Below are 16,388 nucleotides of genomic sequence, written 5' to 3' on the forward strand. Positions count from 1 at the left end.
CAAGGCATTGTACACCCGGATAGCCTTGCCCACCAGCCTACATTGTATTAAAACAGTCCACATTTCAGAGGGCCAAGACAACTGGGCGGCAACACGCTCAAAGGCTTTGAAAAATTCAGGGACATTGTTTTCATCAAAGACTGGCACCAACTTTAGCGCTGCACCTAAATTAAACCGTTCCTGAAACATACCTTTAGGGGAACTGACCAAATTGGCTCCCTGTAACCTAGCCATCTCTATATTCAACTTCACCATCTCTAACTCGTGACGCCTCACCCGCTCGTTCCTCCTCAAATTCTATTTTCTTTAATTCAATTCGTTTACAATTAATTTATATTCTACCTCCTCCTTAGATTCACCCGAAGTATGAACAGAAGCCAGGGTTCAACTGGCAAAGAATTAAGGGGGGGCAAAAATGGGTTATTAGACACATTACCTTAGGTATATTCGAGGGACCTTCATAAATAATACTGTACGAGGAGGATCCTCAAACAAAGTCAAACCAGCTCTACGCTCAACCTATCCTCTTCCAAATCATCATTAATACTATCTTCACCATCACTTTCTACTTCACTTTCACTCACCAAATGTTCGGCCTCAGCTAAATCCTGGGCAATCTTACCCTTCACAGCCTCCAATATATCTCTCTTAGTGCCCGCCGACTTCAGCGGAACACCCAACCACTGTGCACAAGCAACTAAATGTTTCCTATTTAAAACAGGCAAGTACTTTAGGCAGTCAGCAGACCCCAAAAATTCAGCTGGGTCAAAGTTAAACTCTTCCATCTTGGCCAAAAATTAATAACTCAGGGAGAAAGGCAATACTACAAAATAAATATTGAAGAGATCACCCAAGTGTCGCTCCACAGACCAAAATACCAGATACCCCTGAGTACATCGATCCTGTCACGGTCGCCAATTGTTACGACCCTTGTTGGGCCGTGGTGCAGGTTTGTCTGCACTAAAAGATGTACACTCAGTGTTGTTACAGAGTATCCAGCAAAAATGATCAATGGAGACGAAAACACTCAGGAAAACTCAACAATATTTATTAACAAAGAAAAATAATCAAAGTCAACCTTGTGACTGCCAAGGACAAACTCTAGTCTAAATAATCCCTTGTTGGGATCCTAACTTCTAAAAAACTAAGCCCTAAACAGAGATAATAGAGAGAAACACATGAATGCAAATACATCAAAATATAAAATATAACTGGCCAGATCAAAATGAATAAATTAACCAATACCTATAACTAAATAGGATAGGAAGGAAGGCGAAGAGTAATAGTGAGAAAACACTTAATAATCTCCACCTATGTTTACAATCTAAATTTATTATAACAAATATAAAAGCCACGAGGCTGTAATATAACAATTTATAATTTGTAATCAAACAACAAAAGGGCAAATCTCAACTGTCTCAACAGTTCATTATAGAGAACTATATATATAAATAATAATAACTACAGACAACAAAAATATCTCCTCACACTCAGAAGGGAGTCCGTGATCCAGGACTAATAATAAAGGTCTAGCCTTACAGTAGGCCGTGATCCAAATAATTCAGAACTCTGCTGACAGGGGAGTACAGAAGCACCAGGAAGGAGGAGTCGAGAGGTCCTGCACGACCATACAAAAAGGAACGCTTACCTGGGATCTGTCTCCCTACTTGACTTCTAACGGGCATCAAGGCCCCCACAGCTGCAATAACCAGGCGTCCTGGAAAAGCAAATGCTTCTAACACCTCAGGAAAACTCTTCCACTGAGGTGGCAGTGAGATAAGTCCGCAGGTGCACAAATCACCTGCAATACAAGCAGGACGCAACACCGCAGGTGGCCAGAAGCGTACCTGCAAAGGACAGCACTCAAAGTACAGCGTACACAACACGCAGGTGGCCAGATGTGTACCGCGAAGGGCGGCTCAAAGTACTCCCAAAAGCGTCGATAAAACATATTAATTGCGGCAGCTGCAGAGCAAAAAAAGGACAGCCTCTGTAGATAGCCCGAACTGTCTGCCCAAACACTCGCTTTGTCTCTTCTCACTCCTTCACCGAGGGCTCCAGTCACGTACCCACAAACGTAAACAAAAAGATACGAGTGTTAAAAGGGTAATTCAAAAAAATTTTTAACGAGCGGGGAGGAGGCGCAAAATCACCACACTAAAACTTAACTTTCGTAATATATACAATACAAACTTCCTTAAAAATAAATACTTAAATACTAAATGTCTTAATATAAATGTTAACAAAATCACAAGGTGACTAAAAACTGAAAAATTACGTTAACATCTGATAGCTGTGTAACCATATCCTTTCCACCTGTTACTGCCTACCAGTGGATGGGCGGAGCTTCATGACGTCATATTACGTAAGTCTACGTCACAATGGTTTTGGAATCCTCTTCTGTGATTTTCTCGGTTCTGGAATCGAAACAACTTCATTTTACACTATAATTACCAAAACTATCAAACTTAGGTACTAAATAATATTTGCAAAAATTGAATAGGGTTATAAAATAGACACTTGCCACCTTCCACCTTTATCCAATGCTTTAATAAAAAGTTATTGCCGAAAAACAGCCTTCCATCGGCTCTGAATCCCTTAGTAAATGTTGGAGACAATAAAAGTCTAATACAACTTCCAGGTTTCTTTTATTGTCAGCCCCTCTCTCCCCTTGCTAGAGAGAGGGGGAGGACTAGCATCTAATAATCTACTCTAGATTATGGAAAGGGCAAGTGACTTCCAGGGGCTGGTACTGGTACCATGGGGATCCGTGTATCCCAGTTTATGGAATCCCGTGAAGCAGTAGAAGGAACTTTTCTGGCCAGGGAAGGTAACTTCCTGGGACAGTACCAGTAACATAGGGGCCTGTGGAACCAGTGCAATGGTTCCCATTCCCCGTAGACAAATCAGGAGAGCAAACGAGAGATCCCTTAACCTTTTCCATGGAAGACAGATGACCATTACAAGACCTATGGACCTTCATATAGCTGGGAAAAACAGCTTCTTCCTCCCCTTGATTCCACTGATAAGAAGGGGAGGAGGTGTAGGCACACGAAGATGAGGATGATGAAGTTACTCTGCGACTCCTTCTCTTTTCAAAGGAAGTGGAGAAGGACCTTCCCCAAGGGAAAGAATTCAGAGGCACACATCATAGGAACCAACGCTGTGTTTGAGATCAAGCCCTCCAAGGAAGGCTCCCACAGGGGGCCTAGGGAGAGCCACAACTCCCCAAAGCTCCTCAGGCTCCACCACACCTGCAAGACAAGTCAGGTTAAGAGGAGCACTCCCTCTTCACCCTGAGGGGGAATTTTCCCCCTCAAAGTCGTACTGGGTCATAGACCACCACGCCAACTCTCTCCCAACAAGGCAATAGGAGACAGTGAAGGGGAGACAGCTCCCTTAGGAGTGGCAACAACAGGACACCATTTGGGTGAGGGCAGGAAGGAATCAGAGAGAAAACTTGGCATCACTGGAGGTGTGTTGCAATTTGAAGATGCCAGAGAAACCCTCTTCTCTTCCTTTCCCAAGCAAACTGGACCCTTGTTCTGATGGCCAAACACAACACTTGGAACAAGGGCTAGATTCCCCACACACATTTTCTCCACTCTGAAGATCTATCTCAAGGAAGGAGAGGAAGCGATGCAAGGTCTGTCGTTGCCAAGGCAACACCTCATGTCACACAGCTTTCCCTCCCTTGGCTCAGATAAGTCATGGATTTGCATTATATCAGTATATGCAAAACAACAACTATGCTCATATATCAAATAGAAAATATGGTAAGTCAAATGGCCATTCAGGCAGAGGAGACGTTTACACTCAACGACAGCTGAAAGAAAAGTGAGTTTGTACCGACTGGTGGGCAGGGCTCCATCCCTACAGCTGGTAGCTAACTACAGTGTCTTGTTATAAGTTAGAAAGCCATTACCAGCTCACACTGTAAGTAATATCCTAATGTAAAGACCAAAGGTTTTTTGTATTTGTGTGTGAACAACACGGCATTAAGCCACTGATTAGCTATTATTCGACTTACACCATCTCCACCTACACAAACATTAGAACGGATCTCGTCATAAGTTGGGGGACTGCCTGTCCTCTCATATAACAGACGAAGGTTCATACCCTCGTAGGAACAAATGATTTTGTTTTTCAATTCTGATGCCAAGAGAGCTAAGCCTAAACAGCTGGAAAACATTCTTAACCTCACGAGTTAAACTTGAAACCATAAATGAATAACATTACTCATAAATGTATAAATAATCTTCTAAATACTTACAGAAAAAATAAAATGCACAACAGTCTTAACAAATTTCCAACAAGACCAAAAAAATAGTTCCTTTCGACAATTATGGACTGTAACTTTAATTCAAGGACCTCTCAACAAGTCTGCATTTGGTGCTTCACGAATTATCTGGAAGATAAAGAACTGATCATTATAAATACATAGGAAGTGCACTGGGGTTACATTGTACACAGGTATATTAATGTTTTCCCCAGTAACAAACAATATACAATGTCCTGGAGGCTAAAGCAATCAGCATACAGCTTTTTTTTCCATCAGAAATCATAATTTCAGCCATACTCCATGTCATGTTCGAGTCTTGCTTCTGGCAAATATTGTCTGAGATAGGCTAAGTTCATGTCTGCTAGGCTAATTTTGGAATCAAAACACTACTATTGTTTAAATTAGCCTATGATTCTCTAATTTTAAGGTCAATTTGGCTATAATGTATTTTTGTAAGTCTGTAAAAATGCATAAAATATTGGCACAGTATATACTATCCTGCAAATTCATCAATATTACCAATAAATCAAGTAAAGAAAAGAGACATTTAGTATGATTCATGTAAATTTCTTTTCTGGGCCTAACCTGTGTCGTCCTGTGAAATGCTCCCATAGCACTCATTTCTAAGGTATAAATATTGCTAAATATACTAGAGAAAAAGCCATATGGATATGCCAGGGCTATACCCGGCTCGCTCACCCTTAATAGGGTGTCGGTATGGAAACTGGGGCGTGTGAAACCACTACCAGAGGTCCCCTGCCAACTAGTCTCTTCCTTTCTCAATTTCCCCCGTTCTAAAGAGGAGCCGTCCCAAGGTCATCTACCGCCCACTACTGCTACAACTAGAGTCCCCTCCAACATTCCTTTAATAGCACTTTCACTGTTTCACGTGTGTGTTGTTTTGGAAGCTCTTTTTGCTTATTTTGAGATGGCTGAACGTCAGGAGACTCCCGTATCTAAGTTGAGTACCGCAATTATCAATTTTGCACTTTTTAGGGTAGCGATGTTAGTTATAAGTATGTTTAGGCGTTGTTATGTAGAGGGAGCCCCGAATGACGCCGCTCCTGAGTCAACCATTACATGCATCGCTACCCGTGAACATTCATAACATTCATGACGACTTTCAATTAGTCCCCATATTAATTGTAGTCGCGTTCGATGGTTAGATTAGCATTTAACCCTTAAACGCCGACTGGACGTATTTTACGTCGAGATAAATTGTCTGTCGGGTGCCGACTGGACGTATTTTACGTCGACATACGAAAGTTTTTTTTAAAATTCGCGGAAAAATACTTATAGGCCTACCAGCCTAAAACTTTTGAATCACGCGCCTTGGGGAATGCTGGGAGTTCACGGATCAAGGCCTTGTTTTGTTTTGAAGCGTGGACCCAGGTGCGCATGCGCGATATCTTCTTCTTCGCTCCAGCCAGCATCAGTAGCGCACCATCCGAGAGCGATCTTTCGTGAAAAGCGTGTTTTTTCTGGACTGTGCGAGAACTTTGAGCATTTGTATTGCTACAGGACATTCCTAGATATGTCTCAACGACGTGTGAACCGTGAAAGGCGCGTTTTACCCGTCGGAAGGGATCGTGTAAGGCGAGTTTTGGACCTGGATGCTGGCGAGGGGCCAAGCACCCAGCATGACCCCGCGCCTCAAGGCCGTTCTGTGCGGCCACGTGTGGCTGAAAGTGTTTCGGGAACATCGTTTGCCTTGGTTACCCCTAGGAAGCATGTGGGCATCCTTAGGGGCATTCGTAGGCATTTGGGAGGCCTCCAACCAAGGGACAGACGAATATCTTTCGGAGCTTGATCGGGAACATGTCGCAAGTCCTCATTTTGATGGCGGATGGTCATCGAGTGATGAGGACATCAGTCCCGATGAAAGTGAGGATGAATATTTGCCCCCAATGTCCGTTCGAGGCTCACATCCCGAAAGTGAGCTCGAATTCAGTGCATAGAGGGGGAATCTGAGGAGGAGGGGGAGGGTGGGGACACGGGCTCAAGTTTTTATCGCAGAGGACGATACAGAAAGTGAGGCCTAAGTGAGGGTGATGGGCCAACGGGGGCGGGGGGGGGGTAGTGTGCATCGTGCCCGCACCGGGCACGTAGAAGGTCGGCTCGTCGCAGCCAGCCAGGTAAGGTCGGTCGTCGGAGAGTGACGAGGGGTGGACGGAGGACCCCACCCCTCCTAACATGCACCCCTTCACGGCAACCCCTGGGATGACCGTACCAGTACCCCTGACTGTTTTGGGGTTCATCCAGCTTTTCCTGACGCGGGAATTGCTGGAATACCTGGTACAAGAGACGTGGACTACGCTCGGTACTGCCGGTATGAGCTGAAGACGACCTTGTCGTATTACTGGCGGGGTTGCAACCTCATTGACATGGCACATTTTTGGGGCTCCACATTTATTTTGGTTTGACACCTGCTGTCGACGTCAGGCAATATTGGAGGAGAAATTCTTTTTATGTATGGCCGAATGTGCCTGGCGTTATGTCCCAGTGATAATTTCCTAGGCGATGGACAGGTACTTCAACGCCTCAAACCGAAGGGCCATACCCCTGGAATAACAGTGATCGCCTCATTTTAGTGCGTACAGTGTTGGATTATATCCGTGAGCGGTGTAGTAATCTCGTGATTCCTGGAAAGAACCTGTCTTTGGATGAGGGGATGATGCCTTACAAAGGACGTCTTAGTATAAAAGTGTATAACCCAAGAAGCCAAAGAAATATGGTGTGAAATTCTTTCTCATTACCGAGCCAACACTGGATACGTGTGGACTTTTCAGTGTATACCGGGGTCTTCTCCACGCTGCGTGACACTGTATTCAACCTTGTGGGGACGTTTCCGTAACCAGGGATATCACCTGTTTATGGATAATTATTATAACTCGGTATCCCTGGCCCAGGAAACTGTATGAAGCAGATGTTCACGTCAGTGGTACCCTTCGGTTGGTGCGTGGGGCCCCGAATGTCCTCAAGAGGTTCGCTAGTCATCCGCAACACCTGGCAAGAGGAGAGACAGAGTGGCGGCGGAAGGGCGCTGTCTTCATCATCTGTTGGAAGGGTGTTCCAACTCGTCCCCATGATTACGACGAGTCATGAACCCATCCAAGAAGAGATCGTACAGCGGAAGAAGACACGTCGACAGGGCCGATTGTGTTTGAGGAGTTTCGTACCGAGCGGCCTACTGTCATTGGGCACTACAACAGGCACATGGGAGGAGTTGATCTCTTTGATCAGCTCATCCAGTACTATCCCTTCGCCAGGAGAACCAGAAGGTGGACACAGAAGCTCCTCAAATACATCCTTCAGTTGGCCCTCCAAAATGCCTACATACTGTACTGTGGGTACCGCGGTGACAATCTTCCGAGGTTGGCCCACATACAAGTTCTAGAGGTAGCCGGGAATGCCCTCATCAACTTCGATCCCGATGATGGCCCTCCATAACTGACCCCCTGCCCCGAGCTGCAGATCTGCCCCTAGAGGAAAGGGCAGATAGGAGGGCCAAACTTCGCTCGACCTGCCGCCGCCCCTGCTGCCGCCACTCCCCTGCTGACGACGCCCCCTGCTGACGACGCCCCTGCTGACGACGCCCCTGCTGCCGCCACCCCTGCTGACGACGCCCCTGCTGACGCCCCTGACTGCCACCCTGCTGCTGCCGCTGCTAGCGCCGCCCCTGCTGCCGCCGCCCCTGCTGACGACGCCCCTGCTGCCGCCCCTGCTGACGACGCCCTCTTGCTGCCGGCCCCGCCATCACCGCTTCTCGTCGGGTAGTGGACCCTGCGTGTCGGCTGCAGCAGGGGAACACATACTGGAGGCCTTAGAAGGGCGAAGGCAGAACGGTGCCGGGTGTGCCATATGAATGGCAGAAGGAGAGACACCCGGTTCTTCTGTCGTCTCTGCAAAGTTGCTCTTTGCAGGATAGGGGAGTGTGACCGAAAGTACCACACTAAGGGTCATGTATTGGAGCGCGCCCCCTAAACCGACAGCGGAGGGTGCACGGGGCCGCCGGGTCCATCAGCAGTAAGGGCGCGCGTCTCCCTCCTCCACCTGTACCTCGTCATGTCGAGTGGAAAAAAATGCAAGACTCTTCAATGGAGGAGGGAGAAAACAAGAATAGAACAAAGAGTCAGGATTACGAGTGAGTATTCTGCATTTATTTTATATTAGTTTTATATTTATTACAATTTTTTTTATATATCTGAATGTGCATGATAAAATAATAATAAGACATTTCATTGTGTGCGAAAAGAGAAGTGTCACCTGCATTCCTTTTTTTATTTATGTATTGGTACCAGAATCGAAGAATGTAATATATATATTTTAACGTATATATATATATATGTATGTATATATATATATATATATATATATATATATATATATATATATACATATATATATTTTTTTTTTATACGTAAAATATATATATCATTCTTCGATTCTGTACCAATACAAATAAAAGGAATGCAGGTGACACTTCTCTTTTCTTACCCCAAAAAAAAAATATTTATAATATATAAAATATATATGATATATATTATATATCATATATATATATATCTATATATATATATATATATTATATATATATATATATATATATATATCTATATATATATATATATATATATATATATATATAATATATATATATAGATATATATATATATATATATAATATATATATATATATAGATATATATATATATCATATATATATATAATTAAATATGTATAATAATAGATATATATATATACTATAATATATATATATTATATAGGGGGGTGTAAGCAAAATTACTTACAGTCTAGTAATATTCAATCTTTACCTTACTTTAAAACAAATTGCAAGTCTCTAGAACAATATCTCGATTTATGGTGAATTTTGAAAAAAATATTTTTATTCCCTCCGCGCGCCGATTCTCGGCCGAAAATATCCGAAACGCGTAGGTCACATCTCCTAATATTGTGCCTTTTCATATTACCCTTATTTTATAGTTTTATATATGGAAATGTGCGCAAAAACATGCACAATATAACAAAAATATTGGAAGGTTGTAGCATTTATCCTTTTTGAAATATTGCTATAAAGTACGATAAGTACGAAAAAAAACTACGATCGGTCAACTTTGACTCAACGAAAAGGTCAAAAAACGCATTTATAACATACAAATCTTACAGTCTAGTATTATTCAATCATTTATCTTCATTTTAAAACATATTGCAAGTCTCTAGAACAGTATCTCGATTTATGGATGAATTTTTGAAAAAAATATTTTTTTCCCTTCCGCGCGCCGATTCTCGGCCGAAAATCTCGGAAACGCGTAGGTCACATTCTCCTAATATTTGAGCCTTTTCATATTACGCTTTTTTAAAGGTTTATATATGGAAATGTGCGCAAAACCATGCAAAAATATAAACAAAAATTTTGGAAGGTTGTAGCATTTATCATTTTTGAAATATTTGCATATAAAGTACGATAAGTACGAAAAAAAACTACGATCGGTCAACTTTGACTCAGCCGAAAAGGTCAAAAAACGCTTTTATAACATAAAAATCTTACAGTCTAGTAATATTCAATCCTTTATCTTCATTTTAAAACATATTGCAAGTCTCTTGAACAGTATCTCGATTTATGGTGAATTTGAAAAAAATATTTTTTCCCCTCGCCCGCGACGATTCTCGGCCGAAAATCTCGGAAACGCGTAGGTCACATTCTCCTAATATTTGAGCCTTTTCATATTACGCTTTTTTAAAGGTTCGTATATGGAAATGTGCGCAAAACATGCACAATATAACAAAAAATATTGGAAGGTTGTAGCATTTCTCATTTTTGAAATATTTGCATATAAAGTACGATAAGTACGATAAAAACTACGATAGGTCAACTTTGACTCAACCGAAAAAGGTCAAAAAAAACACATTTATAACATAAAAATCTTACATTCTAGTAATATTCAATATTTATCTTCATTTTAAAACAAATTGCAAGTCTCTAGAACAGTATCTCGATTTATTGTGAATTTTTGAAAAAAATATTTTTTCCCCTCCGCGCGACGATTCTCGGCCGAAAAATATCCGAAACGCGTAGGTCACATTCTCCTAATATTTGAGCCTTTTTCATATTACGCTTTTTTAAGGTTTATATATGGAAATGTGCGCAAAACATGCACAATATAACAAAAAAATATTGGAAAGTTGTAGCATTTCTCATTTTGAAATATTTTCATATAAAGTACGATAAGTACGAAAAAAACTACGATCGGTCAACTTTGACTCAACCGAAAAAGGTCAAAAAACGCTTTTATAACATAAAAATCTTACAGTCTAGTAATATTCAATCATTTATCTTCATTTTAAAACAAATTGCAAGTCTCTAGAACAGTATATCGATTTATGGTGAATTTTTGAAAAAATATTTTTTCCCCTCCGCGCGCCGATTCTCGGCCGAAAATCTCGGAAACGCGTAGGTCACATTCTCCTAATATTTGAGCCTTTTCATATTACGCTTTTTTAAAGTTTAAAGGTATATATGGAAATGTGCGCAAAACATGAACAATATAACAAAAAATATTGGAAGGTTGTAGCATTTCTCATTTTTGAAATATTTGCATATAAAGTACGATAAGTACGAAAAAAACTACAATCGGTCAACTTTGACTCAACCGAAAAGGTCAAAAAAAACGCATATATAACATAAAAATCTTACAGTCTAGTAATATTCAATCATTTATCTTCAATTTAAAACATATTGCAAGTCTCTAGAACAGTATCTCAGATTTATGGTGAAAATTTTGAAAAAAATATTTTTTTCCCCTCCGCGCGCCGATTCTCGGCCGAAAATATCCGAAAACGCGTAGGTCACATTCTCCTAATATTTGTGCCTGTTTTCATATTACGCTTTTTTAGAGTTTTATATATGGAAATGTGCGCAAAAACGTGCACAATATAACAAAAAATATTGGAAGGTTGTAGCATTTATCATTTTTGAAATATTTGCATATAAAGTACGATAAGTACGAAAAAAACTACGATCGGGTCAACTTTGACTCAACCGAAATGGTAAAAAAACGCATTTGTAACATAAAAATCTTACAGTCTAGTAATATTCAATCAGTTATCTTCAATTTAAAACATATTGCAAGTCTCTAGAACAATATCTCGATTTATGTGAATATTTGAAAAAAATATTTTTTATTCCGTCCGCGCGCCGATTCTCGGCCGAAAATCTCGGAAACGCGTAGGTCACATTCTCCTAATATTTGAGCCTTTTCATATTACGCTTTTTTAAAGTTTTATATATGAAAATGTGCGCAAAACATGCGCAATATAACAAAAAATTATTGGAAGGTTGTAGCATTTCTCATTTTTTTATATTTGCATATAAAAAAAAATTTAACAAAAATTCGACATTCGGTCAACTTTAACTCGTTCGAAATGGTCAAAAAACTGCATTTGTAAGCTAAAACTCTTACAGTATCGTAATATTCAATCATTCTCCTTCATTTTGAAACAAATTGCAAGTCCCTATAACAATATTTCGATTTATGGTGAATTTTTTAAAAAATTATTTTTTTACATCCGCGCGCTACGAATTCATGCATCATTTGTGATAATATTTTCTGTGTTTGCTTTTATCGTTTTACAATGTGTTATATATCAAAATGATCGCAATTTAGTGCACATTACAACGAAAAAAAAGTAACTTGTTACCTCTAACCGTTTGGCGCACAGCGCGATTTGAATACAATTATATATGAAATTCGTTTTTGCGCTATCATATATCGCATTATTTATATATGATAATGATAATTTTTTTTCATTTCTGATGGTTGCAATACTAAACTTCAAGCAATGACAAAAAAAGGAGCCAAAAAATGAACTCTTAATCTTGAAAAACTAAGCACGCTGTGATTTTTTTGAAAAAAAATATTTTTTTCCGCTTCCGCGCTCACTCTCAAACCCCTCCGGCACACGGGAGTCATTTTTTTATTTACCGCTCCGCATTTAAGGGTTAACTAAGAATTTATGCTTTACATATTATCATCCTGACGTGAGAGCTATATCCTGGCATACCCGACCAGGCCTCATTGGTTTTGGAAGGTAGGCTAGGCTTGGGATCCCTGTTATCCTGTCCTTTACGGCTGGCTTCCCAACCGATTCGTTGGCTGGGCGGTTTTAGCCATTCCCTTTGTCCGTATGCTAGACCTCCAAATAAAGGAGGCTAGTTCCATACACTGACCAGGTCAAAATTCGATTTTTGGAAGGTAGATTGGCCCTTATTGTGGCCTATGTACAATGTCCTTGTAGCCACCCTGGTCCTACCTGACCAGATCGCCGATTAAATTCGATTTTGGAGGGTTAGGCTAGCTGCCTCCAGAGCCACCCTGGCCGACCTGACCAGATCGTTCCGATTTCGCGAAGGTTAGGCTAGCTATACTCATGAGGACCATTTATTCCTCCCCCCCCCCCCCCCCCCCCGTTCCCACCTATCCCCTCTCGCGTCAGGACTACTGTGGTATACCTATATTATATCATATTTATGTCTATTTAGTTCTAATGCGTGTCTATTTATGAAACAGTTGGCCTATAGGCCTTCTGTCCCTGGTATCGGTTGGTTCACGACTTCTAGGAGGGTTGTCCCACCCACCTGGCCGTTTGTTGTGACCAACTGATCACGAGTGGGCCAACTCCTCTATGGCGACCCACTTCGGTGGGGTGACACAGCTCGCCATATGCTACCCTCGGGCAGTTTAGCTAGAGCCTTATCCCCAGTAGGGGGGAGGGTAGGGGTTACAGTGGGGGAGCGGTACATCTCGTCACGCTCGGTGGGTATGGTACCGGGGTGTCCACCGTGGCGAGTCCTGGTTGGCCACCTGGCTCGTCGGGATGGTATACACCGCGTTGCTACCGCGTTCTCGCCACCCTATCCCACAGTCTTCTATCCCTTGACTCACCTCCCACCCCGGCGGGACCGGAGGCCCGGCAAGAGTTCGTTCCTATTATAAATACAATAGCTACGATCCCTTATATGATCAAGTTCAGGCCTAGGTTTTACCTATTTTCCCTGTTCCGATCCCATTGAGCCGGACCCGGAAGTATAAAGATAGCAATGGGGTAGGGACGGGGTATGGGGTGGATGATAACAGACAGAGCTCATGTATAATAGTTTTTAAATTAGCTTAAGTTCATCTTTAAGCATGCTTCCGGTCCGTTAACTACGACGGGCAACTTCCACCCTGACAGGTATTCCAGGACTGGAGCACTGTGTTCCCAATTCCCTAACTCCTCTACCCTGTTTCAAACATTCTTGTTTAGTACCTCTGTTCCTCACTCCGGTGGGGGCGGACAGTGGGCTAAGAGAGGCGATTCTAGGCTACTAGGTAACGCTTTTCCGGTGCCAGCGGATTCAGGCCAGGTTCATCCTTCCCCGGTTCTGTTTGTACCAAGCCTATCTTATTATAAGATAATCATGATGAAGACGATTAACTAGGGCCTGGAGCTTCTGGGAAGTAGGAATTTGTAAAATTTAGTAGTAGACACGTATTCCGCTGGGATCAATCCCAGCGGCTTTAGATTTACGATGCATGCCCCACCGGATACGTCTCGGCGGGTCCATATAGTGATACTCATGTATCATTTAACTTACAGATGGTACGCTGTCAGGAGACAGGATGCACGGCGATTTTGCAGCAGCCGTGCGGGTATGAGGTCTGCAGATCTCATGCCGGATGTGCAGTCGAGGTGGACGACTTGCTGTCCGGGTGCGAAGTGTGTTACGCCTTAGTAACAGACCTCACTACTGAGTCGGTAGGTACCATTCTATTAAATGATAAAATGAGAATTATAATGACGTATATTGAATTACGTAGATCATTATCCTAGGATAGGCCTTGATGTAGCTATCTCTTGCAGACCCCCCAAGCCATCAAAGATTTGGCTCTTACAACCCCTCAAGGTCTGGGTAGGAGGATTGGCCGGCACGTCAATTCCAAGCAACCTTACATGCTGTCGGAGGAATGTGCTCGCTCATTACCCCAACGCGAAAAATGTTGGCAACTGTAGCGGCGGATTTGGCAGCTCTGATCATAGCCAATATCTGGGAAGAGACCCAGGCCCTGCCATAAGACCTGGAGGGTTTTGGCGAGGAGGTCCTCGAAGAGGTGGCCATCAACTTGGACCACGAGCCCATGGTTGTCGACAACCAGGGTCAAGGTAGGGAGGTAAGTGAGGCAGGTGGTACGCGGGCTAAAGTTCTGTCCTTTAGCCCGTCTCAATCCTCTTCTTCCTCTTTCCAGGGGTTTACCGGGAGGCCCACGACTACTAGGGACAAGTAGGGCTCAGTAATCCCTAAAGTAAAATCTTCTAAGGAGACGCCTAAATCTATTAAGAAGTCCCTTCCAAAGCCAACAAAGCCAAAGCCTCCTAAAACAAGCCGCGCCAGCACGTCATCAGCTCCCAAGCCGGTGGCGGACTCGGCAAAAGCTGCTCCCCACACGACAGGGGTCGAGAGCTAGAGGGTCCAAAGCCAGACCTCAGGAACCTGGCTTTGACCCGGCAACGTTCTCTGGCATGCTCATGCAGGAGATGGGGTCCAGGAGATCTCCTCACAGCTTGTTTCTAGCCTAGAAACGTCGGGGACAATCTATCCAGTCCCATGACCAAGAGGCTACAGAACCAGGAGAGCTTGATGGCGGAACTCCTCCGGCGGTCCGGCACTCTCAGCCAACCCTTTGTAGTACTGGACGCCTCAAAACTACCGCCCTTTAAGAATAATAACCCATGGCGGCTAGCAGCACATGCCCCTTTCTCAGAGGGCATGCTCACAATCGAAGGCTGTGGAACCCAGCCAGTAGAAGACTTCGAATTCTACCCGCCGGGTCTCCAATTCCCTTTCCCGGGCTATGTCCGATTGATGGAGGAGGCACTGATAAGGGAGGATAAGGTCCCAAAGGAGACCATTATCTTCCCCAGAGACCATAAAAGCCCATTCACCATGTTCGTGGTAGGAGATGACACTCCTACTCCTTGCACCTCCAAAGTGGTAGAGCTGACGCTACAAGCAGCTAAACACCTTGTTCTTAGAATCAGACAAACGAGAATCTACGCTTCGGCAGTATGATTCAGCAGTAAAGAAGCTAGCCACCTTCCTAAAAGACTCAAAGGTACGGACAATGACTACGAATCTGGCAGTTTCATTCTTTAGGACCCTGTTTGAAAAAGGTCTAGCAGCTAGTACTACTACTACAACTAAATCTGCCTTAAGGAAAATATTCCAGTTTGGTTTTAACATCGACCTGACAGATTCGTATTTCTCGTCTATCCCGAGAGCTTGTGCTAGGCTAAGGCCAGTGGACAGACCTCATACGGTCTCCTGGTTTCTAAATGATGTACTTAGGCTAGCTTCAGACACTGACAATGAATCATGTGTCCTATAACCCTTCTCAGGAAGAACTTTATTCCTAGTAAGCTGGCCTCAGGAGCCCAGAATATCTGAACTGTCAGCTCTTTCCAGAGAACCAAATCATATTGATTTCCTCCCATCTGGAGAAGTTCTAATATCCCCATATCCAGCAGGGTGATGACCGTATCCCTATACCCACAGGTAGAGGGGGAGAAAAAGATGGGAAGAGGAGCCAGTCACACACTCATTCACTCATTCATTCTTACAGTCACACCAAGACTCGATGCTGTTCAACCTGCGAGGGTATGGGTTAGCTAAACAACGTGTTGAGCAGCCACCACGGGTCCCAAGGAAAACGATCCAAGGACCTGTGGGCAATATCCTGAAGGTAGAAGGAGGTGCATGTGGTTTGGTTGGACCAGACCCCTGCCTTCAGTACCTGCTCCACGGAGAAGTTCTTGCGGAACGCGAGGGAATGTACTTGCTTCTAGGTCATCCCGGTGCTAACGAAGAGGCGTCAACATCAGCCTGGGATGTCGAGTTTCTTCAGATAGCGCCGTTGCACCCTCACAGGACAAAGCAGCATCTCCTTCGCATCGAAGACAGTGAAGTCATTAGGGAGGGGATGGGAAGGACTCGAACTGATCGTCAGGGACCGAAGGGTTCCGAGTCTTCGCTACGAAGTTCAGTACAAAA

General features: G+C 43.1%; 1 pseudogene; it reads right to left on the minus strand.

Annotated features, from left to right (window-relative positions):
- Positions 1-16,388, minus strand: part of LOC135204524 (zinc finger protein 546-like) — a 128,021-nt pseudogene that overhangs the window by 65,624 nt on the left and 46,009 nt on the right.

Source organism: Macrobrachium nipponense, chromosome 47 (assembly GCF_015104395.2).
Source record: "Macrobrachium nipponense isolate FS-2020 chromosome 47, ASM1510439v2, whole genome shotgun sequence".
NCBI lineage: Eukaryota > Metazoa > Arthropoda > Malacostraca > Decapoda > Palaemonidae > Macrobrachium > Macrobrachium nipponense.